The sequence below is a fragment of the Ahaetulla prasina genome, chromosome 1 (assembly GCF_028640845.1).
Source record: "Ahaetulla prasina isolate Xishuangbanna chromosome 1, ASM2864084v1, whole genome shotgun sequence".
In the NCBI taxonomy this organism is placed as follows: Eukaryota; Metazoa; Chordata; class Lepidosauria; order Squamata; family Colubridae; genus Ahaetulla; species Ahaetulla prasina.
In genome coordinates this window covers 123,625,600-123,650,929 of record NC_080539.1, presented here as the reverse complement: position 1 = coordinate 123,650,929, position 25,330 = coordinate 123,625,600, and positions in this window count along the sequence as shown.

Below are 25,330 nucleotides of genomic sequence, written 5' to 3'. Positions count from 1 at the left end.
CACACACACACACACGTAAATTAATGGCAAAAATACTTTTCAAATGAGGAGAATAATATCCATGCATTGAAATTAAAATAATCACCCACCTAGTATCAACCACAATAAATAAACAAATCCCGGTGATTGTGAGAATGGAAAAGAAGGATGGGATGGGAAGGTGCCTAGGAAATAAGAACACTTGTGACTAAGATATAATGCTATTTTTCATTTCATTTATCGGCAGCTAAAAAGACACCGCTTAAAAATAGCTGAGTGGTCGCCTTTGTGCTAATATAATTTAGCACTACCGTTTGAGTGGCAGCTCTGATTCATCAAGGTAGCAAGATCTGTCCTGGTTCAGACGGCTTTTCTTTATGTGAAGACAGCCAAGTGAGTGGAGATTAAGAATCGCCTCCTGGGAAAGCAATCCTATGTCAAGATCACCCCCTGGTGGCCGGATGGGAGAAGCCCAGGTGGAGAGGAAAGCAAAAGATGGAGAAAGTCCGTTTATAGCTCCACTTAAGATTCTTTTTTGCTAAAAGAAAATTTTAAAAAAACCTAATAAGATTCCCTGGATTCTTATTTAAAGGTTCCCTGGATTCCCTGGATTCTTATTTAAACTCTGGGTGCAACAGCAATTCAGCTACACAGATCTCAATAATAAAATTATATTCAAATGCTTGCATGCTCACATACTGCAGTGGTGGGTTGCCTCCGGTTCGGACCAATTCTATAGAACCCATAGTAAAACTGGCGGTAGGCTCCTCCCACTGACCCGAATGTCATCAAAAGTGATCTGCACGGGCACAATGTGAACCGGTAGTAAAGGTAAGTAGAACCCACCCCTGACATACTGTGTGTGTGTGTGTGTTTGTGTGTGTGTGTGAGAGAGAGAGAGAGAGAGAGAGAGAGAGAGAGAGACAGACAGACAGACAGACAGACAGACAGACAGACAGACAGACAGACATCTTATATATCCCTTCTCTGAAAAACCACAGGTCAAGCCAGTTGCAAATCAGAATGAACTGGTGTGCTATCAGTATACAATCCACTTACGAAACACTAAAGCCAATGGGGGAAAGCATTGTAATGCCTGCCACATAGCATAAAAAAATCCTGCACTTGAAAATAATTTGCCCTCCTGCGAAGTGCAACTGTGAACAAGGCAGGTGGGTATTAACATCATATAAAAATAATGGCAATTATTTACGCAAGTTTCCAATTCGAGACTTGACAAAAAGAGCCGTTTTAGAAATCAGAGCTGGGAATGTTACAGATTTGTCTTGATCCTTGTGCTGTACTGGGCACACTTGGGTACATGAGCTGGTTTAATCAAGTTCCATTTTTTTTCAGAAAGTGGGAGAGACCTGTGGATACTTTCTCTTTTTTCTGTAGTAAGGAGAACCAACCTTTTTATTAGTAGAACTGTGAATATTGGACAAAGGTAGGAGCAACCAAAGTTGCTTAAACTCTTCTCAGAAAATACTGGAGCTGGTATTTATTTTATTTATTTATTTATGTCACACAGTATATATAAGCATAAGCATGAAATAATTATACAGTATATAGGCATATATATGAGTATTAATTGTAATAACTATATTAATTGGATATAACGAAGGAAAACAATAGGACAGGAACGGTAGGCACATTTGTGCTCTTATGCACGCCCCTTACAGACCTCTTAGGAATGGGGTGAGGTCAATGGTAGATAATTAGGGTAGGGGCAGTAGTGGGATAGGAGAGGTAAACAACAGGTAGTCCTTGTTTAACAACTGACTCATTTAGTGACTCTTTGCAGTTACAACAATAATGAAAATTAACTTTGCAACCAGCCCTTGCATTTATGACTTTTGCAGGCAGTGGTGAAATCTGAACCGGTTTATTACTATTACTATTGGAGGTTGTAGAAAAAATGCTTTAAAAAAAAAAAAGCCTCTGACGATCAGGCAGCTCATCTGGGATTGTCAGAGACTTTTTTTTTTACCTTTTAAAAGCATTTTTTTACAAAATATTTGGCCAAAGAGGCTGTTAAAAAATGCTTTTAAAAATAAAAAAAAAGGCTCTGACAATCGCGCAGCTCAGCTGGGCCTGGGCAGGCGGGGGCAGGGACTTTTGCTACCGATTCTATGAACCACCCACCGCCATCCATACAGAATCAGCCTATCTGGTCTGAACCGGGAGCATTTCACCCCTGTTTGCAGGTCTGTAGAGCAAAGGAAAACCCGAAGCAAGATCATAAACACAGTCATAAACTCACCACTTCGCTTAACGACCAGCTTGCCAGTCCAGGTTGTGGTCTTTAAATGAGGATTATGCATTTGTTACCTTTCAGAGCAACACACACCACCTTGACCTGGCTTTTTCTATGCTCAGATAGACATGTGATCAGTAGTGGCCAGATGTAAAAACTGAAATTGCTGTTTAACATATTGCAGAACAAATAGTTGCTTATAAACAATTATGTACATGGGAACACAGCAGTGGTGGGTTGCTACCGGTTTACCCCGGTTCGGACAAACCGGTAGCAGCGGCAATGGTGGGAGGCTCCGCCCACCCACCCAGACATCATCAAATACGATCTGTGCCAGGAGTGGGTTCTACTTACCTTTACAACCGGTTCGCATTATGCCCGCCCGTGCGCGCGAGCTCCTCTTGTGCGTGTGTGCGCTCTTCTGTGCATGCACAGAAGCTTCCGCGCATGTGCAGAAGAGTTTTGATGACATTTGGGTCAGTGGGCAGAGTCTCCCGCCAGGTTTACTACCGGTTCTATAGAACCGGTCTGAACCAGGGATAACCCACCACTGATCTGTGCATGCGCAGAAGTGGCGTGCACGAACCTGTAGCAAAGGTAAGTGAAAACCACATCTGGAACACAGAGAGGGGGATGGAATGCAGAAGCATATATGTGGGGAAAAAATGAGTCAATCATTTAATAAATGGCATAGTCTTCCTACCTTTTCCCCTTTCTCTGAAAGCATTTTCAGTCACTGGTTTATTAGGGGCCCGCCTTTGAACGCATTTACCAGCAAGTACATCTGACTGCTTTTCAATCTGAACTTCCAGATAACTATATTTCTAGTCATTGATCTAGGAGCCCTTCTGGCAAAGAGATCTTTGCATAAAATTGTTTATTGCTTTGAGACTTGGAATGGAAGACTAGATCAGTCAAGGCCCATTCACATAAATAAATTGGCATCTTCAAGATGTTATCCTGTTAGTACCAAACCACTCTTAGGGTGCTGCTTGCTCATCTAGGTCAGAACCCTATCTAAAAACTATTCAGCAGGCCTTTTTGCTTTTTTTTTTTTGAGACCATGGGTCGGGGGCATGTAAGCAAAGCCTTCCCAGAAGAGACCTGCAATCACATACCATGAGATAAGCCTGTTTGTGGGGGAAGATACAGGGGTGAAATCCAGCAGGTTCTGACAGGTTCTGGAGAACCGGTAGCGGAAATTTTGAGCAGTTCAGAGAACTGGCAAATACCACCTCTGGCTGGCCCCAGAGTGGGGTGGGAAGGGAGATTTTGCAATATCCTTCCCATGGAGTGGGGTGGGAAGGGAGATTTTGCAGTATCCTTCCCCTGCCACGCCCACCAAGCCACGCCCACCAAGCCACGCCCACAGAACCGGTAGTAAAAAAAATTGGATTTCACCACTGGGAAGGTATGTATTTTTCGTCTGTGGCCTGGTAATTTCTGATGGCTCTGTGGCTTATTCTGACCCATCATCCTGATTTAAATATGCTCACATATTGAATTGCATCTGCTTAATGTCACCTTTGAAATGAGCTGCACAAGAAGAACAAATGTCTGTGCAAGGATTCTGAAGCCCATTTAGACTATCCTGGTTTTCTAACATTGCAGGTACAAGGAAGAATGTTGTTATTCTTGTCATCCTAAAACAGCATATGGTCTAATACATCTGAGAGTAACAGGGCTACTTTAGAGAGCCTCCTGACTTTTCTTTTGGCCCTGGCTAGGGTGTCCCACTTTCAGCTCTGCAAACTGAATTGTAACTTTGTTTGTTTACTAGCTTCAATCTATTTTCCATTCTACAAAGAAGGATTTTCTAGGAAGATGTTTGCAGGTATCTTGCCCCTCCTACTGTTCATAATTATAAAGTAATCAGTGACCCACTGCTCAGTCATTCTAACTTCTGCAAGAATGCTGGCTTTGCTTTCACCTTTCCTTCCTCGTCTCTTTCACCTTAATTCATTTCAGATACACATTCTTATAACATACACGATGCTGTCTGGTTGCAGTGGTGGATGCACCAGTCAGATCTACCTTGAAAAAAGGAATCAAAGCTCCAGAAAATGCTTATTGAGGATGGAATTTTTAAAATTAAATTGTTCTGCAAGAGAAGGGGCTGTGAAAGAGACATTAGAGTTAATGAACACAGTAACAAGGTCAATTGCAATAAATGGTATCAGAATCTTTACGCACTATAAAAAGCATTGGATTAACCATTGTAGCAATTCACCACCATATCAAAGCATTATGACAGTCTGAGATAAGGTTGCCATTATAGAACAAAAAAAGGAGCATAGGTATCTATTCTTCTATCCATATAAAACCATCAACTCTCACATGTACAAATGTCCAGATGGGTATGGGTATTTTTTTTAAAAAACATATGGACATGGGGATGATGATGGAGAATAGCTCCTGTATAGTGGCTGACAATTCAACTCATCATGCAATTCAGTTTGTATATCTATTCCTTAGTTCACCTATCAGAATAAAATTTCTAATAACCATTCCTTCAACCAAGAAAATTAGAGTTATTATTTGGCAAATAAGAAATGGCAGAGGAAGGGTGGTTATAGGCAAGTGAAACCTGAATGATGAATGTGCACACTGAAGGAAGAAACATAAGATCATAAGAAGTGCCTGCTGGACTGGACCTCTGGCCCATCTAGTCAAGCGATCTAGTCCAGGGGTCTCCAACTTGTTGAAGTCCACAAGTCTTAAAAGTGGCCAAGGTTGGAGACCCCTGATCTAGTTTCATGTTGGCCAACCAACTGCACAGGAAATCCTACTGGTCTCATAGCAGTTGATCTCAGAGGCAATCACACTCCCATCAAGCTATTGATCCTCATGATTTCTATAAATAGACCCAACCCTTTTTTTAAGCCAGCCAAGCTGTTAACCAGTATCAACGTCATGGGAGCAAATTCTAAACTTTAATTACACATTGTATAAAAAAAAATTTCTTTGTTCTGATTCTTCCGAGATTCAATTTCATTGGCTGATCTCTGATTCTATATTTTAGAAAGAGGAAAATAGTTTCTCCATGTTCACTTTAACCAGACAACGTAATTTTGTACTCCTCAATCATGTCCTGTCCCTTCACCTCTTTTCTAGACTAAAAGCCCTCAAGTGCTACAAACTTTTCTTATAGGGAAGTTACTCCAACTGCTTAATAATCTTAGAACTACACACAATATTCTAGAGGCAGTCATACCATTGATTTACATAATGGTATTGTGCTATTGGCACCTCTATTTTCAATACCATTTTTATTAACAGGTTGTTGGCCTTTTTTTTTTTTACAGCAGATGCACCGGTCGCAGACGGTGTTGACAGGAGGGCAGAGATCGACCGTGAGGCACCTCACTTGTGGGGTGCCGCAGGGGTCGATTCTCTCGCCTCTCCTGTTCAACATCTATATGAAGCCGTTGGGCGAGGTCATCAGTGGCTTTGGGGTGAGCTATCATCTGTACGCTGATGATACTCAGCTGTACTTGTCCACCCCAGGCCACCCCAGCGAAGCTGTCGAAGTGCTGTCCCGTTGTTTGGAGGCCGTACGGGTCTGGATGGGGAGAAACAGACTCAGACTCAATCCATCCAAGACGGAGTGGCTGTGGATGCCGGCATCTCGGTACAGTCAGCTGCAACCGCAGCTGACTGTTGGGGGTGAGTCATTGGCCCCGACGGAAAGGGTGCGCAACTTGGGCGTTCTCCTGGATGGACGGCTGTCGTTTGAAGACCATGTGGCGGCTGTCTCCAGGAGAGCTTTTTACCAGGTTCGCCTGGTTCGCCAGTTGCGCCCATTTCTGGACCGGGATGCCTTATGCACGGTCACTCATGCTCTCGCCACTTCTCGCCTGGATTATTGCAATGCTCTCTACATGGGGCTACCCTGAGGTGCACCGGAGACTTCAGCTAGTCCAGAATGCAGCTGCGCTGGTGATTGAGGGAGCACCACGTTGCTCCCGGTAACACCACTCCTGCGCAGTCTGCACTGGCTACCTGTGGTCTTCGGGTGCACTTCAAGGTTCTGGTTACCACCTTTAAAGCGCCCATGGCTTAGGGCCCGGTACTTACGGGACCGCCTGCTGTTACCTTATGCCTCCCATCGACCTGCACGCCTCACAGAGAGGGTCTTCTCAGGGTGCCGTCCGCCAAGCAATGCCGGCTGGCGGCCCCAGGAAGGGCCTTCTGTTGGAGCTCCTACTCTGGAACCACCTTCCCCCCGGTTTGCGCCAAATATCTGACCTTCGGACCTTTCGTCGGGAATTAAAAACTTATTTATTCATCCAAGCGGGACTGGACTGATTTTTTAGATTTTTTAAATTTCTAAATTTTAAATTTTAAATTTTTAAATTTTCTGTAATTTTATATGGGGTATTTTAGGTTGGTCAATTTGACGGTTTTAATTCGGCCACTATTGAATAGGTATTTTAAATTGATTTTTAACTTTGTATACTTATTGCTTTTTATCTTGGCTGTACACCGCCCTGAGTCCTTCGGGAGAAGGGCGGTATAAAAGTTTAATTAATAAATAAATAAATAAATAAATAAATAAATATTGTGTTGACAACTTCACTGAATGCTTCACTATTATTCCAAGATCTCTTTTCTCTTCAGTCATTGCTACAGATTTACAGATTAACAGAGTTTGATGGGACCTTGTAGGTCATCTAGTCCAGCCCCCCACCCAAGCAGGAAACCCTACACCATTTCTGACAAATGGCAGTCCAGTCTCTTCTTGAAGGCTTCCAGTGATGAAACTCCCACAACTTCCAAAGGCAACTTCTGTTCCATGGGTTGATTGTACTCCCTGTCAGAAAATTTCTCCTTGTTTCCAAGTTGAATCTCTCCTTGTTCAGTTTCCATCCATTATTCCTTGTCTGGCCTTCAGGTGATTTGGAAAACAGGTTGACCCCCCCCTTCTTTTTGTGGCAGCCCCTCACATATTGGAAGACTGGAATTATGTCTCACCTGGTCCTTCTCTTCACCTGGTCCTTCACTTCACTTCGCTGAGCCATGCTTAGTTCCTGTAACCGTTCTTCATATGTTTTAGTCTCCAGGCCGTTGATCATTTTAGACAGATTCAGATTAACAGAGTTGGAAGGGACCTTGTAGGTCATCTAGTCCAATCCCTCCCCCCAACCAGGAGAGCCTATACCATTTCTGACAGATGGCAGTCCAGTCTCTTCTTGAAAGCTTCCAGTGATGAAGCTCCCACAACTTCCGAAGGCAACTCATGTGTATGAATGGTTAGGCTTTTTAGCACCAATGCTCATTATTTTACATTTGAATGTAAATATCAGATTGAATGTCACCTGCCATTTTGATACCTACAGGGCAGAGTTCCCTTTGGAGCTCTTCACAGTCCCTTGTTGTTTTTACCACTTTGAACAATTTAGTGATCTCAGCAAACTTGGCTATTCCGCTACTCACACTAATTGCCAATCATTTATAAACATGTTAAAAGCACCGATCCTAGGAAAGAACCCTGGGAGATCCTCCTAGCTATATCCTTCTATATATTCCTATTCTTTGTTTTCTATTTCTTCATCAGTTACTTATCCACAAGAGGATCTGGCCTTTTATTCCATAGCTGATAAGATTACTGAGAAGTCTTTGATGAGGGACTTTATCAAAGGCTTTTGGAAAATCTAAGTAGATGAAGTCTAATTACATACATTCCTGCTCCAAATAGTGTTTTCCTGCTTCTGTTAGCTCAAGCCCTCTGTCCAGTTTACCCTTAACTTTCTTCTAGGAAGCTTTGATTGGCTACTTTACAACACAGGGAGAGATGGAGAAAGAGAAAGAGAGAGACACTTAATATGAGCACCATTTTATTGTTTTAAATAGTGCACCAGTGTTTGTTTTTTAATTTAAAAGCTTACCAGAAAAGTTGGTAACTCAGGATTTGGGGTTTGTTTTGTTTTTTAAAAGATTTTGCAGGATTTTCAACTGGGAACATTCTGCTTGTTAGACAAGTGTTCGAAGCTCTGTGGTAAGAAAAAAGACTTGTTGCAAAAAGAGCACTCTGTAGCAAAAAAAAATATTCAAGAAAGCAAGAAAATTGCTACAAAAATATTTTATTGTGGTGTGTGCGTATATGTGCATTTTGATGCTTAAACTCTACATAAAGTAACATAGATCCAAATATGTTTGTATATATTTGCAGGTATGCATATATTTACACAACAAACACAGGCATGCTGTACAGGCAAACATACACAACTGGAAATTGCTTTTCCAGAACAGGAAGGTGAGACGGCCCAACTGCAAAGGACGTATCCAGTGGGAAGACCCAGTAGCCTTTTGTCTGGACTTGAAAACTTTACAAACTGCTGCCCAGGGATCTCCGACCACATCGGATTCTATCAAATCAGGTTAGATTCAAGCCAACAAGAGCCCAGGACAGGAGCAGCATAAAAATACAGTGCAGAAATGTCCTCAGTCAGGAAAACCTTGCTTGAAGGAGAGAAATGTTACCTTTGAATGTCTGAGCTGCCACTGAAAGTAGTGGGGGGGCCTTGCCCACCCATTCATCAAGGTCTGATCTAATATCCTGTAATCTGGAGCAGAAGCATATTTAATAATGCTCGTTGGTTTTTCTTCTACAGCCAATGCAGCAAAATGATGTAATCGCAACAAAACAGCAACAGGGCTTATTTGTGGATCATGATTCCTACGATTTAATTTCTCACAACACAATTTTCCCTGAGGTGAAACTGGAAAGCTCTTATGAATCATCTTCATCCTATGAGAACCAGGCCTATGTTACTAGAGAATCCTTAGGAATCCATGACCTACAGAATCACAACAGGAACTAATTGAGTATCTTCAAAACACACTGGTTCTGTTTCTCAGTTACTTAAGATTTAGTGCAACATTTTGTATTTTTTTTTTTCTATAATACATATTGAACCTTGGTAAAGACTACCCAGCATGGCCTCTAACTACATTTTGCAAAGCCTTTGACAAATACATAAAGTTTAATTCAATATTGCTGGTTTTTTATTTTAATACAGCAATAACTCCAGCTTTATAAATCTCTTTGTTTATCTTGTGTACAGAGAACCAAAATGGATATGTCTTAATGTTATCTTCCTTTTTGCAAAGAGATTTTAATTTAATTTTGGGCTGTGTGACATTTATTTTACCAGTTATGATTAAACGAATTCTTCAAGGGACACCAGAAAGGTAATTGAAGGTGACCCCTATAATCTCCTGGAAAGATTTACATATATGGCCTTCTATCCAGCTAAGATGTGAAATGCCATTGAATAAGATTAGAGAGGATGCGTAGACAGTGTCAATGTGACTTGCTATACCAGTGGATTTTTTATATATATATTTAAAAGACTGCAAATAAAGTAGGAAGCACAATATAATTTGGAGAAATGAGGATTAAAGATTCCCCACTCGTGCTGTTTTTTACTGTACATATTGAGATGATAACATGGAATCGTTCCAAACAAAAATAAAGCCCACATAGGAGACTAGAGTGATGCAGATAAATCCCTACAGCTTCTTGTAATAAATGCAATGTTAGTGTCATGTTTGTGTGTGGCCGTAAATAGTTTTAGGTTTCAAGTTGGTATAATCAGGAGAGATTGTTGCTTGATGCACTGTGATGCACCAATAGCATCAGTCCTGGAATACAAAGAACCCCTGAGATAGAGGAGGCACCAAACCATCTCTCACTGCTTATCAACTTCTAATATATGAATTGTCAAAACTTCAGTGTGCGAACTGCTCACCTGTGGTGCTGGCAGCTTTATTTTCTCAAAGATTACTTGAGCTTTGTGTAATTGGTAAGCATAAACCTTGCCAGTGCTGCTGTGCAAATAAAATAAAACTGACGAAGTTAGGAAGCCCAGTGGACAGTAACACAGAGTACTGTATGTATATAGGTGGCCTGATGCTTTTACCGGAGACAGACATGAGAAGAAGCTGTGATTGAGTTTATCCTTAAATTCCCTAGAATAGATGCTAAAGGTTATTTCTAGACTGTATAAATTCAGACTGTGGGGACTGAATCTAATATTATATGAGCAAATGTCTGTTTATGCAATGGGACTTCTCCTCATTTTGTCTTCTTATTTGTCCCAGCACAAGCTCAAATTCTACATGGAGGAAGCTCACAGAGAGACATCACACGATTCTGCTCCAGGTATGTTGGGGAAGGGGAAGAAGCATGGAGAGGGAGGGAGGGGGGAGGGAGGGAGGAAGGAAGGAAGGAAGGAAGGAAGGAAGGAAGGAAGGAAGGAAGGAAGGAAGGAAGGAAGGAAGGAAGGAAGGAAGGAAGGAAGGAAGGAAGGAAGGAAGGAAAAAGATTTTTTAATGGTTATCTTAATTTGTACATATATGTTTTTATTTGCCTGTGAACCGCCCTGAATCCTCCGGGAGATAGGGCGGTATTCAAATACGACTAAATAAATACTAAATAAATAAATAAACTTCTTAATATATTAGAGACTTCCAAAGAAAATTCAGCTTGGCTTTCTTTCTCTTGGACATAGTGAAATTCTATATGAATGCATTTATTTAAGAAGTAAAAGTCTACAATGTAGTTCAACAGAGCATACAAATTGAGCCTTGGAATGTTAACTGTTTGTGGAGTCCTTGGTGTTCTCTTTTTAAGTAAAGTTGGAATGAAATGAAATGAATGCAAGCAAACAACCAAGCTCAGAGAGCACCAAGGACTTTGCAGTTCAACCCTGAGCTACATGTGTTCTCTTCTATTATTAATCATTTGCCTGTGTCTTTTCCCCTTTGTATGAGTTTCCCCAAAAGGAATTTTGTTTTGCTTTTTGAAGGACATTCTTTACACCTTACTTCAACCAGCACCCAAAAGTTCATACTTGACTATCCCATTGAAGTTTTAACACTCAAGCAGTATGGACCAATGTATATGCAAATAATATAAATATGGGTAACTTGTGTATATAATACATGTCTATCAGGGGTGAAATCCAGCAGGTTCTGACAGGTTCTGGAGAACTGGTAGCGGAAATTTTGAGTAGTTCGGAGAACCGGCAAATACCACCTCTGGCTGGCCCAGAGTGAAGTGAGAATAGAGATTTTGCAATATCCTTCCCCCAGGAGTGGGGAGGGAATGGGGATTTTGCAGTATCCTTCCCCTGCCATGCCCACCAAGCCACACCATGCCCACCAAGCCACGCCCACAGAACCTAGTAAAAAAAATTGAATTTCACCACTGGTGTCTATATGTTATGAACATGCCTCGTATCAGTTATGTTACAATAACCTTCCAATTTGGTACCTATCTGAGAAACTGGATCTATACCACCATATATTTTGTCCATTAGTTTGTTTCTGCTTATGCAAATATGATTATATTGTCCAGTAGGTGGAGGGCGGGGAAGCCCCTCAAATCATCTCTGGATGTTCTCCTGCCCCTTTTCTGATTTTTTATCTAGAACTGATTATAGTGGAAAAGTGCTTTAGTCACACAAGATCTAAAGTTCTATTAAATAATTTACAAAGCATGTGTGTCTCTCAGTGGTGGGTTTCAAATTTTTTTACTACCGGTTCTGTGGGCCTGGCTTGTTGGGTGTGGCAGGGGAAGGTTACTGCAAAATCCCCATTTCCGCCTGATCAGCTGGGACTTGGAACGCAGAGAATAGATGGGGGTGGGGCCAGTCAGAATTTTTACTACCGGTTCTCCAGAACTGGTCAGAACCTGCTGAAACCCACCTCTGGTGTCTCTGTTGCCCAAGAGAACCTTTATTTAATTGATGTTAATTTTAATGCTTTCATATTTATGCTATTATGCCATTGTAAGCTGGCCAGAGTTGCTCTGGATACTGAGACAGGTGGCATATAAATTTACTAAATAAATAAATAACTGAGACTTGAAGCCAATTATATCAAAGATGGTTTATGTGCTCTACAGCAGCTCTCAAAATTCAGACGATATGACTGTTGGCCATATTTATCACGAATTTTGGGAACTGCAGTGCAATCCCAAGACACTTGGAAAGTACCATGCTAGAATGTAGATCTATGTCTTTCAATGAGCCTTTATTGCAATACTGAATGTGATAGATAGATAGATAGATAGATAGATAGATAGATAGATAGATAGATAGATAGATAGATAGATAGATAGATAGATAGATAGATAGATAGATAGATAGATAGATCTTACTTGCAGGGTGAAGTTCCTCTAAATGTTAGCAAGACCATCACCAGGTACCCAGATCCTGCGGAAGATCCTTCTCCAGGACAGAGAGCAGTTCTTTAACAATCTAGTGATGCCTTCCAGCTTGCCCAAGTCCAAGGCTTCCTAACTTTTATGATATGTGAAGTACTAGCTAGGCAAAATCAATGGCAGCTGGGTAGGGCAGCTATGGAGTCTGATGTATTTACTGCAAGGGCTGCAAAGTCTGTGCATATTTATATGGCAATGAGCTGCTTCAGCATCCTGAATCATTCTCAGCAGTCACAGAAGAACAATTGAGAGTAGACTTATGCAGGCAAGTACAATTTTTAAGAGTTACTGCCATGGTAGCATTCGACAGGAATGCTTTTCCACTTCTATAACACAGGAAAGGAAGCCATCAGCATTTTTAATCTTTAAAAAAAATGAGGAGGAGGTGAACAGCCATTTGACCCTGCAAACAAACAAATAAAAAATATATATGCCAGAATACAAAATAGACCACTAAAAAGCCATAACTCAATAGAATTAAATACGTTATCCTAAGAATGACCTCAAGTTGCAAAATTTAGACATAGCAAGAAAAACATTTGGAAACCGGCAAAATAACAGTGAGCTACTAACTAAACTGACAGTGGACTTTATAGTTGAAATGATGCGAAGTTCAATTTTAGAAGCCAGCCAGGAGAAACTGAGATACAATGAAAATTGATATACATAATGTTCCATATGTAAAAATGCACACGAGGTTCATACAGCGAACAATCATTACAAGTTCTTCAGCTTCTAAGGTATTTAAAATGAAAATGCATATTTTTTTTCTGCAGAAAAGCTTCTATTGGCCATCATCCATTTATGGTTAGTGAAAACCACTCATAAAGTTTATCTTTATTGGATGGAATTCAAATATAAACAATCAAAGATGGAATGAAGCTAAGACTATCTGGTCAAAATTGAGTCCTACCAGATTTCTTTCCCAAGATTTCTATACATTTATGCACTAAATAAGAAACAGAACAGTTCTTCTGCCCAGTAAGAAATGTTCTGTTTAATTGGAGATGGTAAGAAAAATAGGCATATGGTGGTTGTTTTTTAAAAAAAGAAATGTTTTTAAAGGATATTTTATAACCTGTGGGATAATATTGATGTTTAATACCAGATGTGCTAACCAATTTTACACAATTTAAAGCCCAGTCTGCAAAAGCTTAATATATGGTCCCTATATTTTGTTCATCTAATTTTCATTCTTAATATGACCCAGAGCAAAAATAATTAAATGCATGATGAATGACTAATAAGGTAAGCCGTACTATTTTAATTTAATTCAAACACAATGAGAATGAATTTAATTTTTGTTTTTATCCTGACCTTGCCTACTACTTTTTGGAGTGTGGCATTCCGCATACCATTTAGAAAAGACCAAGTGTGGCTCTTGGTTTGAAAAAAATGACTACCCTTGTGCTTAGCTGTAAATAATTTGTAATTATAATTATAACCAAAATCTGAATTATTTTCATCTTCTATGCTTCTTGCTCGCATAAACTGAACAGAAGAATGCCTGGGCTATAAATATCTGTAGAGTTAAGTAACTAATGAATTTATGCTATTGCAATATTGTTTTGACCCTTAATTCCTACAGTTAGTAGGGGGAGTTTATTATCAATTAGGATTTTTTTCATTAAATTCAGAAGTAAAGGGATTGACACATCACATGATAATTCATTGTTTATCATGCTTGAAGACAACTGTAATAAGATGTGGAAGATGAGTTTCATTTCCATGTTCTTGGGTGCATCTGCTAAAACTCTTAACAGAGATGATTCAACTTTAAGCCTTCCAAGCAGATTATAAAAGACTTGGTTGGTTCTGGTCTATTGTTTCTGTACTACATTCTTGATCATTAGCCACTATAATACCATCCCATCATTTGGCTGGATTTATTTTGCATTAATTTAGTAGAGAATCCTTTCTACTTTGTACTCTAATAATTCTTTATATGGTCCTTTTAAATTAAAATGATTATATATTTAAAATAATTACTGTATTTCGTCCATTACTCTGTTCCATACTCTCTCCTTATGGAATATTTCCATATCAACATGGAGGGTAGAAAAACTGACCGGCTGCCTTTCCCTTGATCTTTAATCCTCTCTAATCTGTTCCGGGAAAGCTAACATTTTCTACTTTGGTTCATTATCAAAATATAGTCCTAGTGTAATTTGCAGTAATACAATATATTGTATTACTGAAATAAATGAAGTTTTTTTAAAACCGTACTATTGCTTTTATTTCTTATCCCACAAAAAGGATTAGCTGTGATGGACCAGTAACAAAGAAGAGAAATTATGTTTATGTTCATGATGCTACTAAATGTTTCTCTGCATGACATTGCTATCATCATGCAGAGAATGCCTATCTCATACCTAACTAACATTAGGTCTTCTAATGTTAAGGTAGGAGATTTTATACCATCCCAATAAATGATCTTCTCCTCTCTTGAAAATCTCCACTGATGGAGTACCTGCAACTCAAGGGAGGTCCTGTCTTGTTTGGCCCCAAATTTGTTTAGGTGTTAAAATAAAGACAGGGGGAAAAAGCTCCCAGTAGAAGGGCTTTGCTGGGCAGAAAAGGAAGAAGATCAAGAAGAGTAACAAGGGAGGAAAGTTGTGGTATTTAGAGTGAGAAAGGCCCAGAGGCCATTTTGACTAAGATTCCTCAATTATGGCAATCTGTATTGCATTAGGGCAACCTCGGGGGTGAAATCCAACAGGTTCTGACAGGTTCTGGAGAAACGGTAGTGAAATTTTGAATAGTTCGGAGAACCGGCAAACACCACCTCTGACTGGTCCCAGAGTGGGGTGGGAATGGAGATCTTGCTGTATCCTTCCCCTGCCATGCCCACCAAGTCACGCCCACAGAACCGGTAGTAAAAAAAATTGGATTTCACCACTGGGCAGCCTGGTCCACATATCTGAAAAGCTTGCTCATTCACAAAAATGGATGTCAGATCAGAACATTCCTGTTCAGTGTCTTCTAATTTATCTTTTGTCTGGACAAAAAGGCTTATTTTCAACTAAAGGAGTAGGTTGGAAATACCCTCTACAATCAGGAGCATGTTTGGAAAGAAAGATGGTATTCAAGTCAGTCATTAAGGTTTCCACATGCAAGGTTCATTCGTTCATAGTCTGTGCCGGTCTCTAACTACCCTTCTTCCTATTTCAGTTTTTTTTTATTATTTTGTCACAACATTATATATAAGGTTTTTTTTATTATTTTGTCACAACATTATATATAAGCACATGCAATGAAAGGAAACAATAGGATAGGAACAGTAGGCACTTTTGTGCACTTATGCTCGCCCCTTATAGTCCTCTTAGGAATGGGGTGAGGTCAATAGTAGAAAGTTTTTGGTTAAAGCTTCGGGGATTTTGAGAAGAGACCACAGAGTCAGGTAGTGTATTCCAAGTATTAATAACTCTGTTACAAAAGTCATATTTTCTGCAATCAAGATTGGAGCGGTTAACATTAAGTTTGAATCTATTGTTTGCTCTTGCATTATTGCGATTGAAGCTGAAGTAGTCTTTAACAGGAAGGACATTGCAATAGATGATTCTGTGTGTTAAACACAGGTCTTGTCGGAGTTATAAGGTGTTAAGAGAAATGTCTGTTAAAAAACTGGTATCCAGAGATGCCTTGCTCAGGATCATAGGTATACTTTTGTCCTTGCGTGTTTCTTAACTTCACCTCTTGGCCTGAGTGGAAGTTTAGAGTTAACCCAGATCCCAGAGTAGCTGCGCTTTAACTTCTCTTCCTTGCTGCTGGGAACAGAGCTGAAAGCAAGGCCCGAAGTAATCTGAAGGAAGGTGCTAAGCTAAATTTCAGAAATGATACTTTAAATGAAAGCAGTCAACCTCTTGTTTTTCTCCTGTTCTATTGCTGTTGTTCTTGACAGTTCTGTGCAAATCTGAAGGGAGAAGGGAAATGACTCTTCAAATGCTAGCACTGGGGAAAGACTGCGCATTTATTTTTACATTGTTTGTATCTTTTTTTTTCTTTCCCATGTCACAAGATTTCAGATCACTAACAAGTTTGAATGGCTGTTTAAATATGTTAGAGATTCTTTTTCCCCAGTGTGTTAACTGGTGCTATATTTATTCTAGCTTGAGATACAAGTTGTACTTTACTCACTCTGAAATTCGATCCTGATTTATGTTCAAAGGCCCTAAAATAAAGGTAATGTCTTAAACAAGATTTTGTGAGGGAGAATGCACAGATAGGGATGGCAAAGAACCTACATAAAGATATGAAAATACAATGAGTGTGTGTGTGTGTGAGAGAGAGAGAGAGAGAGAGATTTTAAACTGTAATTGCCATTGTGCCATTTCATCTGGCTCTTATTCTCTCTCACTACAAAGCCAGGTTTTATTTTGTGTGAGTGCTCGCACGGGTGTGTAGATGCCTCTGCTTGTGTGCTTGAATCTGATCTTCTTTCAATGAAGCCCTTAGCAAGCTGGCTGACTGCTGGAAAGCTTAGGTTTTTGAGCAGTACAGATGTCTGCCTGTTGAGTCACATGGCAGAACCAGCCTACAAGGCTCCCCCGAGCCCAACGTGGAACCAGAATCGTTTGGTGCCCGATCCAAAACAGCCGTATCCCTTTCCAGTTCATTAGGAGGGCCTATTGTGCACCTCATTTATCTGCCATCACTGCTGCTTGTGAGCAAATGGAAAAGGAAGTGCCAGCCTCCCTCTTCAAGCTTGCCCTCTGAATACTGGAAAGGGAACCCAGCCACTGAGTGACAGATGGTCTTTGAATGATATACAGAACCTCTGCCCTTGGGCCTGCGTGCGGGAGCTGTTTTGGATTGTTGCTCCTAAGACGGGGAGGTTACTCTGTGATATGCAATTATTCCATAATCATTTTAATTATTTTTGCCTGTTTCTCAAAACAATAGTTGCCGCTTTTTTTCTTCTTCTTCTTTTTTTAACACTCACTGACTTGTGACACAAGCATTCTGTTTTTGTTTGTCTGGGGTGGTTTTGTTTCCCTTCCTCCCCCCCCCCTTTCTCCCCCCCCCCATTTCTTTTAAGACAGGAGGAGAACGTCGCTTCCTTGTGTGCAAGAGGATTAACAACCTAGTCTTGTAGCTCTTCCCATTTTATAAATAATCCTTGTCCAAATAAAATTGCGCCTGTCTGGGAAAAGCGAGGTCCAGGCCCTGCACAATGGGAAGTTGAAAGAAAAAAAAAAAGAAAACGGAAGAATTAAAGTGTGGTGTGTTTTTTTTTTGTGGAGACTGTCAGAGGAGCAAGTCCCTCCCCCTCCCCTCCCCTCCCCCCCAGCTGCTCTTTAACTCCTCTCCCGCCGCCGCAGAGAACAGGCCTGCAGGAGCCTCATTTACATGCATATGGGTGCCTGATTGGATCTGTTCAAAGGTACAGTCAGAGTCAGGCAGATTGTATATGATGTGCATATAAATGAAGATCCCCAAAGTGGAGCATGGTGCTTCAGGAGAGACAGGGAAAATATGCTTGCTGTGGTTCAACCAAAGGTCCAATAGGAACTTGGAGCTTTTTTTTTTATTTTAATGTATTTAGAGATAAGCAGAAAGGAAACATACACACGTACACAGAGAGAGAGAGAGAGAGAGAGAGAGAGAAGTTCAGTTAGCACTGCCTTGTTTCTCCTATAGGCCCCATGGTGTGCCACAAGGACGATCAGATTTGCTTCTTTGACAGCGTGCAAAATGGGAACAACATAGCAATGGTGGCCTTTTTAGTAGCCACCAAATTCTGTCGCACAGCGGAACAAGCCCTGATTATTCCGATGGTAAGATATATCAGTTGCACGAAATCCTAGCCCCCAAAAATGCCACACGAGCTCTGGATTCAGGGTTCAATTCTGCCCTCATGCAAGCATGGTGATTTCTCTGCTATTCCCTTTCTATTTTGGAAGTCCGGGAAAGGTAGAAGCTGACCGAAGGAAGGAAGGACGGAAAGAAAATTCTAATCTACTTCATCCATATTTGATGAAGTTTATTTTATTATTCTGCTTAATAGAAACTGTTTTACTTCTATTCAGCAAGATCTGAAGATATGGCATATGTTTTTATAAATACCATTGATTTATTTAGCATGTGGCAAAAACGTTAGAAAGCGCATCACAATTACATTCTCAATGGGCAAATATAAAACCATTTACCCTATATACAAATTCAAAGGTAGACTATTTACACAGTGTGTGTGTGTGTGTGTGTGTGTGTATGTGTGTGTGTGTGTGTATATATATATATATATATATATATATATATATATATATATATGAAGCCTGAAGATGACGAATGAGACGTCGCCAAGACACTTCCAATTTTACACGGAGAAAACCCGAACAACCAAAGACCTATATACAAACACCCGTGAAAACCTCAGAAAACATATATATATATATATATATATATATATATATATATATATATATATATATATATATATATATATATATATATATAGCAGTTAAAAGGAAGAAACAGCTGCGATCACACATTGCTCCCAGAAGCACGAAGCTGAAGCCTGAAGATGACGAATGAGACTTCGTCGAAACGTCGCCAAGACACTTCCAATTTTACACGGTAGAAAACCCGAACAACCAAAGACCTATATACAAACACCTGTGATAACCTAAGAAAATAAATATATATATATATATATATATAAATATATATATATATATGTCTTTGGTTATTTGGGTTTTCTCCCGCATAAAATTTGGGTTCCAGAAGCACGAAGCTGAAGCCTGAAGATGACGAATGAGACGTCGTCGAAACGTCGCCAAGACACTCCTAATTTTACGCGGGAGAAAACCTGAATAACCAAAGACCTACATACAAACACCCGCGAAAACCTTAGAATATATATATATATATTGGAGGATAAGGAAGAAGCTTCCCCAAAGAACGTAGGAACCCTAAACTTGGCCATCCTTAGGGCAATGACACAGAATCAGCTAAATGTCAGCGTTCCAGGAACAACCCTTTCCAATTAAAAAGTCTGGAGCAAGCATTTCTCAAAGTACTTTTTAATTTAGAAGGTATACTGGCACATCTGGGGAAACCCAAATCTGAGAGTTCCGGGTTTTCCCTCAGTAAATCAATATGGCTTCCAAAGATGACACAAATTCTTCCACAATGGCAGCCAGACAATCCATGGGATCCCCCTGGCTTAAAACATATCACTATGAGAGAACCTCAGGAAAACAGTCCTTTTAAGAACTGAGCATAGAGAAGTCTTGGGCCAACCTTCCAAATAATGCACATCAACAAAGAAGGAAAAAGCAGAGCTAAGTGCTTTTATGCAAAAGATGCCAGATTCGGTCTTTGGTATCATCAATTACAAGAAATTGAATTGACAACCACTCTTAGTTAAGCAGACCAGAGGTCATATCGATTATGTACCATCAAGTCATTGTTGACTCTTAGCGAAAACTTCCAATGGTACACCCATTGCCATTGCAACTGTCTATCCACTCCTTGGATGTTCAAGGCAGTAAACAAACAACATATACACGCATATACACACAGCCTCACCCAAAAAATTTGTGTGTGTATGTATGTGTAATCCTGGATGAAAAGGAACTCCTTTCCTAAATGCAAAGAATGTGCAGTTGAATTGCAGCTCCTCAGGGCATGCATGTACTTGATTGGCATGATGATACAAGAGAAATTATTTTCCTATTTAGTCCTATAAATTGGTCTTCAAAGTCAGTCATCTTTAACAAGGCTTTCACCTGCTGACATATTGCCCAGACAGATTCATGGATAAAGATACCTTAACCTGAATGTTCAGTCATCTAGGTGATTCATGAAAACCAGTAATGATATTGCTGCATTACAAATATAAAATAGACTTTTAATAGCTAAGGAAAGGATAAAATAGCCATAGTTGCTGTGAGCACAAGGACCCATCAAATTATTAAGTACATTGTTAAAGGTAAAGGTTTCCCCTGTCCACTCGTTACCAACGCTAGGTATGGTGCTCATCTCTACTTCTTAGACAAGGGATCCAGCATTGTCGGAAGAAACTTCTGTGGTCATGCTGACAGCATGACTATATACCGAGGCTCACGGAATGCTGTTACCTTCCCACCAAAGTGGTACCTATTTATCTACTTGCATTTGCATGCTATTGAACTGCTAGGTGGGCAGGAGCTGGTACAAATAACAGGTGCAAGTGTACGGCACTTGGTTCTCAAATCTGGACTGTCAGTTTTCCAGCTGACAAGCTCATCATCTTTAACCCTGAACCATTGTGTTCCCTAAGTACATTGTTAAAAGGACTAAAAATGAGGACTACATATGAATAAAACTATCCAAAGTTAAAGAATCTTTCATGAGTCTCAATAAATTACTTTAGTCTGTATTAATGCCCTCTGAGCAGAAAAAACAAATATGAATATGTGAAATTCAGTTACCTCTACTTAAAGTTTTATTTTTTGTCTTTGGTCACAGATTGCATTCTTTTTCTTTCGCCTTGGCCTTGCCCTTTTCTTTCTTTCTTTCTTTCTTTCTTTCTTTCTTTCTTTCTTTCTTTCTTTCTTTCTTTTCCCTTTCATCTTGTAGCTTCAGTGTTAAATTAGGATTTCAGGTGTAAATTTGACTTTCTGAGAATAACACTTGAAAATGTTTCCTGCTTGTTTTATCTTCAACAAGTCAGATTTTTTTTCACTCGGCAAGAGATTAGGTTTATATACCAAACTGCAGATAGAGGTTTAGGATTCCATGTGATTTCAAAATTAGGATTCTGGGTTAGGATTAATTTCCCTAATTCTCAACCAAATTGTACTGACTGGGGAATTCTGAGAGTTCAACTCCATCTATCTGGTGCCTTGGGTAGGAAATAGGGTAGTAAACTCATAATTGTACAAAACCAATTAAATATGGGCATTGTTTGAGTGAGAAAGAGAAGGGGAGTGCATGGGGGGAATGAGAACATAATAATAGGCAGATCCCAGAAAGCATCATGATTGAAGCACCATTATCAATGCATCAGATACATCTTTCAAGTTCTCACGATGAAAGAACCAGTTATATTGCCTTCCAAGAATACTCCTCCCCCCCAAAAAAAGAAAGTAATTCAATCAGATTCACTAAGGGTTTTCCATCGGTATAAGAAGTACTTAGTTTAGATGGGTCAATAATAGGATAATGAACTTGGGATATAGTTGTCACTGAAATTTACCGAGCAATATTTTATGGAAATGAAAATCCGTAAATCTGTTAAAATGGTTATAATACCATTTTAGTCCCATGTGAAAGCCAAAATTTATTTATATAACCTGAGCAGAAAGAAGTTAAAATAAAAGGTTAATACTTAGGTTGTTCTTTTGCTACAGAGCTGTGTGAAATGTTTTTGCTCATATTACCTAACGAAAATTTGCTTGTTTGTTCGTTTGTTTATGGAATTTTAGTCCATCCCAAATTGTTACAACTCTGGGCAACTTACAGATACGCAGTAAAAATACAATTGAAAAGAAAACATTGAAAGAAATATCATCAGAAAGTCCAGAAAATGCTATCAATCATTTAGAAGAAATAGAATATCATCCAAGAGGACCATCGCCCACTCTAATCCAGGGCCTATTTAACTAGGGCCAGTTTGGGGATTGTATGAATCAGGGAAGGGAAGATGGCATTCTAAAGAGCGTATTATCTTATACTCTGTAACTTCATCTGCATCTCAGATTCATCACCTTCCATACAGGTAGCCCTCAACTTGCAACAGTTCATTTAGTGACCGTTCGAAGTTACAATGGCATTGAAAAAAGTGACTTATGAGCATTTTTCACATCCCCATGGTCATGTGATTGAAAGTCAGATGCTTGGCAACTGATTTTGGACTCAATTACCTACCTGTAGCTCTCACTAAGTACAATTTCAAGACTGAATTTTCCTGTCCTGAAATGAAGGATTTCAAGGTGACAGATGTGTCTGTAAAATGCACTCTGTGACCAGAGGTTGATGAATAAACCATAATGGGTTGGACTTTCATACATCATACATTTCAAAGCCCTAGAGCTTTGAAACGTATCAAACAGCTCAAACAAAAACAACCAAACCATATTATGGCTTAGCATGATGTATAAATGTTATAACCATTTCTTGTAGCTGTCCTTGTAGCAAGCTTCTGGCTTATCCTGCAAGTGGCAGAGTTCTTAGTTATGGAATCAACTTTGTACTCACTTTTGAAAGCTGTTCTCTCAGATCACTGATTGAAGCTTCCCATCGGTAAAAACAAAAGCTACATCAATTGTGTTCTCTCGGAGCCCTGTCCGACTTTTATTACCTGGCAAGCTTGACTGAGAATCCGCATCCCTCTCTTTTTGTAATAATGGTTGGAATGTACCATAGGCAGAATGACTATGAAAAGTAGAAATCTGGGACAGAATGACCTATTGAAAGGGACCTGCTCTTCTCAAAAACAGAGCTGTCAGGGTCACTGAACCCGACTTGTCCTGACTAACTAGCTGACCAACACCTACTCAGAACCAAATTGCTGCAGCTCAGGTCACTAGATTTAATTTCATGGCCATAAGTCTAAGAGTAAATAGCTCCCACCTCTTATGTAGAGCCAGAAATATGTGGAAACTGGCTGAAATTCTATTTGCCCTCACTTAACTTGGCATAAGATCTATTACACTTTCTGAAGCAAGCCCGTGGAAGTATTTAATAACAGAATAGCTCAGGGCCATTGATTTCTCAAAATCGTGTGCGCTCCCACACATATGTGAGCATCACAGGTGCATAATATTAATGCAAGAGTTACCCCAAATAAAAGAATGTGTTAAGCGAAACAGGGGACAACCAGCTTCTCTTGACGCAGAATAGTGGAAGAATATACAGCATGCATAGAACAAAGGCTCTTCAGAGTTACTGAGATTCAAGTAAGACTTTGATGCTTAATACAAAAGACAAAACCGCCCACAACATCCAGCTGCTACTATATCACACAATGATACAGTATGAATGAGAGATACACAAAATTTCCTGCATGCATATGTCACCAGCCAAACACTGTGCTTTAATAATTTTATGCACTTCAAAAATTCACTCAACCAGAGGAGATAAAATTGTCTGTTTCTGTGTGATTTAAACACCACCATAATAATACCAGCTACATGACCCCTGCCTATTTGTATTTAAGCAGTGCAGCTGCAGGCAGAATCAAGGAAAATGTTTCTTGCTAGTCGATGCAGTAGCAGAGGTTCGCATACATTAGAAGGACCAATACACATTTCCAACAATGTTGTGCTAAAAGGCACAAATAGTTGTACATCTTGACCCCAGCCCCATTGGAGATACTGCCATAGAAGCTAAGAGTCCATTAGGAATCATAATAGAACTGGAAGGGACCTTGGAGGTCTTCTAGTCCAGCCCCCTGCTCAAGGAGGAGACCCTATACCATTTCAGACAAGAGACCATCCAGTCTTTTCTTTAAAACCTCCAGTGATGAAGCACCAACAATATCTGAAGGCAAGCTGTACCATTTGTTAATTGTCCTTACTGTTAGGAAGTTTCTCCTCAATTCCAGGTTGCTTCTCTCATTGATTAGTTTCCATCCATTGTTTTTTGTCCTGCCCTCTGGAGTTTTGTAGAATAATTTGACCCCCTCTTCTTTGTGGCAGTCTCTGGAATACTGGAATACTGCTATCATGTCTCCCCTACTCCTTCTTTTCTCTAGACTAGCCAAACCCAAATCCTCCAACCATTCTTCATATGTTTTAGGCTCCAGGCTTTTAATCATCTTAGATGCTCTTCTCTGCACTTTTTCCAAAGTCTCAATATCTTTTTTTGTAATGTGGTGACCAAAAGTAGATGCAGTATTCCAGGTGAGATCTTACCAAGGATTTATAAACTGGCATTAATACTTCACATGATTTGGATGGGAGAAAACAGGCTTAAGTTAAATCCTAGTAAGATAAAACTATTGTTTCTGTATCAAGGTTCATCCAGGTTCTCTGTATTGTGTCTGGATGGGAATGTACTGCTCCTGAAGGAGCGGGTCCATGATTTGGGTAACCTTCCAGGACTTGTAGCTCCTGCTGGATCAGCAGCTGGAAGTTGTGGATGGAGTGGTTTACCTAACTGTAATTAGTATATTAGTTGTGACTTATTTGGGGGGTAAGGACCTGACTATGTTAACTCATATACTCACATGCATAGACTATTGCAACATACACTACAAAGACCACCCAAAACCTTCAAATGATGAAGCGGTCCAGATTTTCATGAATAGTTGCAGGTACACCTATATTAATATGTATTTTGTGGCTAATATATGGCTTCCTAACACCTTCCAAGTGTGTCAGCTTTGAGAGGTGGACTAGACAGGAAACATGGCCAGATGACCTAATTCTACTTTAGTGTTAGATTACATTAACAGAATATTGCAAGTCCATTTCTCCCCTTGTCCAAGAAACTGAACATGCATTTCTCCTTTTTCCAAGAAACTAGGGAGGACTTTAGTCTGAGCTACTTGTTCCATTCATATTCCTGCTATGGGCTAAGTAGCCTTTTATCTTATCATTTCCTTGATTGCATCACTTTCCCCAGTCCCCCAAAATAATTTCTACTTACCATGACAGAGTGCAATATAACAGAGTTGGAAGGGACCTTGGAGATCTTCTAGTCCAACCCCCTGCAATTTAAAATGCTGATTTAACCAACACAGCTTTTTAGGGTTTGGTGATTCATACATGTGACCATTGCTATGTCCCAAGGTCATAGCAATGGTCACATGTTGACCATTGTTGGTTGCAATGGTCATCTTTAGCAACCATCTGACAAGCAAAGTCAATGGGGAAGACAGATTCACTTAACAATCTGGTTGCTAACTTACCAACTGCAGTGATTCACTTAACAAC